Source organism: Scyliorhinus torazame, unplaced genomic scaffold, assembly GCF_047496885.1.
Source record: "Scyliorhinus torazame isolate Kashiwa2021f unplaced genomic scaffold, sScyTor2.1 scaffold_82, whole genome shotgun sequence".
NCBI lineage: Eukaryota > Metazoa > Chordata > Chondrichthyes > Carcharhiniformes > Scyliorhinidae > Scyliorhinus > Scyliorhinus torazame.
In genome coordinates this window covers 63,631-67,165 of record NW_027307809.1, presented here as the reverse complement: position 1 = coordinate 67,165, position 3,535 = coordinate 63,631, and positions in this window count along the sequence as shown.

The window sequence follows — 3,535 nt, the reverse complement described above, 5'->3', positions numbered from 1 at the left end:
CGGGAGCCCCCAACTAAAAAGCTGTTTCAGAGACATCTCTGCCTGTATATAGTTAACCATTTACTGCTCAATAATCCCTGGGAGCAGGGGACAGGCAGTGTGGCCTCGGGAGCACACAATTAAAAAGCTGTTTCAGAGACATCTGTGCCTGTATATAGTTAACCATTTACTGCTCAATAATCCCTGGGAGCGGGGGACAGGCAGTGTGGTCAGGGAGCCCCAATTAAAAAGCCGTTTCAGTGACCTCTGCGCTGTATATAGTTGACCATTTACTGCTCAATAATCCCTGGGAGCAGGGGACAGGCAGTGTGGCCTCGGGAGCCCCCAATTAAAAGACTGTTTCAGAGACCTCTGTGCTGTATATAGTTAACCATTTACTGCTCAATAATCCCTGGGAGCAGGGGACAGGCAGTGTGGCCTCGGGAGCCCCCAATTAAAAAGCTGTTTCAGATACTCTGTGCTGTATATAGTTGACCATTTACTGCTCAATAATCCCTGGGAGCAGGGGACAGGCAGCGTGGCCTCGGGAGCCCCCAATTAAAAGACTGTTTCAGAGACCTCTGTGCTGTATATAGTTAACCATTTACTGCTCAATAATCCCTGGGAGCGGGGGACAGGCAGTGTGGTCAGGGAGCCCCAATTAAAAAGCCGTTTCAGTGACCTCTGCGCTGTGTATAGTTGACCATTTACTGCTCAATAATCCCTGGGAGCAGGGGACAGGCAGTGTGGCCTCGGGAGCCCCCAATTAAAAGACTGTTTCAGAGACCTCTGTGCTGTATATAGTTAACCATTTACTGCTCAATAATCCCTGGGAGCAGGGGACAGGCAGTGGGGCCTCGGGAGCCCCCAATTAAAAAGCTGTTTCAGAGACATCTGTGCCTGTATATAGTTAACCATTTACTGCTCAATAATCCCTGAGAGCATGGGTCAGGCAGTGTGGGCTCGGGAGCTCCCAATTAAAAAGCTGTTTCAGTGACCTCTGCGCCTGTATATAGTTAACCATTTACTGCTCAATAATCCCTGGCAGCAGGGGACAGGCAGTGTAGCCTCGGGTGCCCCCAATTAAAAAACTGTTTCAGAGACCACTGTGCTGTACAGAGTTAACCATTTACTGCTCAATAATCCCTGGGAGCAGGGGTCAGGCAGTGTGGCCTCGGGAGCCCCCAGTTAAAAAGCTGTTTCAGTGACCTCTGTGCTGTATATATTTAACCATTTACTGCTCAATAATCGCTGGGAGCAGGGGTCAGGCAGTGTGGCCTCGGGAGCCCCCAATTAAAAAGCTGAATCAGTAACCTCTGTGCAGTATTTAGTTAACCATTTACTGCTCAACAATCCCTGGGAGCAGGGGACAGGCAGTGTGGCCTGGGGAGCCCCCAATTAAAAAGCTGTTTCAGAGGCCACTGTGCATTATATAGTTAACCATCTACTGCTCAATAATCCCTGGGAGCAGGGGACAGGCAGTTTGGCCTTATGAGTCACCAATTAAAAAGCTGTTTCAGAGACCTTTGTGCCTGTATATAGTTAACCATTTACTGCTCAATAATCCCTGGGAGCAGGGGACAGGCAGTTTGGCCTCAGGGGCCCCCTATTAAGAAGCTGTTTCAGATACTCTGTGCTGTATATAGTTAACCATTTACTGCTCAATAATCCCTCGGAGCAGGGGACAGGCAGTGTGGTCCGGGAGCACCCATTTACAAAGCTGTTTCAGAGACCTCTTTGCTGTATATAGTTAACCATTTACTGCTGATGAATCCTTCGGAGCAGGGGACAGGCAGTGTAGCCTGGGGTGCTCCCAATTAAAAAGCTGTTTCAGAGACCTCTGTACTGTACAGAGTTATCCATTTACTTCTCAATAATCCCTGGGAGAAGGGGGCAGGCAGGTGGCCTCGGGATCCACCAATTAAAAAGCTGTTTCTGAGATCTCTGTGCTGTACACAGTTAACCATTTACTGCTCAATAATCCCTGGGAGCAGGGGACAGGCAGTGTGGCCTTGGGAGCCCCCAATTAAAAAGCTGTTTCAGAGGCCTCTGTGCATTTTATAGGTAACCATTTACTGGTCAATAATCCTTCGGAGCAGGGGACAGGCAGTGTGGCTCTGGGAGCCCCCAATTAAAAAGCTGAATCAGTGACCACTGTGCTGTATATAGTTAACCATTTATTGCTCAACAATCCCTGGGAGCAGGGACAGGCAGTGAGGTCCGGGAGCCCCCAATTAAAAAGCTGTTTCAGAGACCTCTGTGCCTGTATAGAGTTAACCATTTACTACTCAATAATCCCTGGGAGCAGGGTACAGGCAGCGTGGCCTCAGGCGCCCCCAATTAAAAAGCTGTTTCAGTGACCTCTGTGCAGTATATCGTTAACCATTTACTGCTCAATAATCCCTGGGAGCAGGGACAGGCAGTGTGGTCCGGGAGCCCCCAATTAAAAAGCTGTTTCAGAAACCTCTGTGCTGTATATAGTTAACCATTTACTGCTCAATAATCCCTGGGAGCAGGGGACAGGCAGTGTGGTCCGGGAGCGCCCAATTAAAAAGCTGTTTCAGAGACCTCTGTGCTGTATATAGTTAACCATTTACTGCTCAATAATCCCTGGGAGCAGGGGACAGGCAGTGTGGCCTCGCAGCACCCAATTAAAAAGCTGTTTGGGAGACCTCTGTGCTGTATATAGTTAACCATTTACTGCTCAATAATCCCTGGGAGCAGGGGACAGGCAGTGTGGCCTTGGGAGCCCCCAATTAAAAAGCTGTTTCAGAGGCCTCTGTGCATTTTATAGGTAACCATTTACTGGTCAATAATCCTTCGGAGCAGGGGACAGGCAGTGTGGCTCTGGGAGCCCCCAATTAAAAAGCTGAATCAGTGACCACTGTGCTGTATATAGTTAACCATTTATTGCTCAATAATCCCTGGGAGCAGGGGACAGGCAGTGTGGCCTCGGGAGCCCCCAATTAAAAAGCTGTTTCAGAGACCTCTGTGCCTGTATAGAGTTAACCATTTACTACTCAATAATCCCTGGGAGCAGGGTACAGGCAGCGTGGCCTCAGGCGCCCCCAATTAAAAAGCTGTTTCAGTGACCTCTGTGCGGTATATCGTTAACCATTTACTGCTCAATAATCCCTGGGAGCAGGGACAGGCAGTGTGGTCCGGGAGCCCCCAATTAAAAAGCTGTTTCAGAAACCTCTGTGCTGTATATAGTTAACCATTTACTGCTCAATAATCCCTGGGAGCAGGGGACAGGCAGTGTGGTCCGGGAGCGCCCAATTAAAAAGCTGTTTCAGTGACCTCTGTGCAGTATATCGTTAACCATTTACTGCTCAATAATCCCTGGGAGCAAGGGACAGGCAGTGTGGTCCGGGAGCCCCCATTTAAAAAGCTGTTTCAGAGACCTCTTTGCTGTATATAGTTAACCATTTACTGCTCATTAATCCTTCGGAGCAGGGGACAGGCAGTGTAGCCTCGGGTGCTCCCAATTAAAAAGCTGTTTCAGAGACCTCTGTACTGTACAGAGTTATCCATTTACTTCTCAATATTCCTGGGA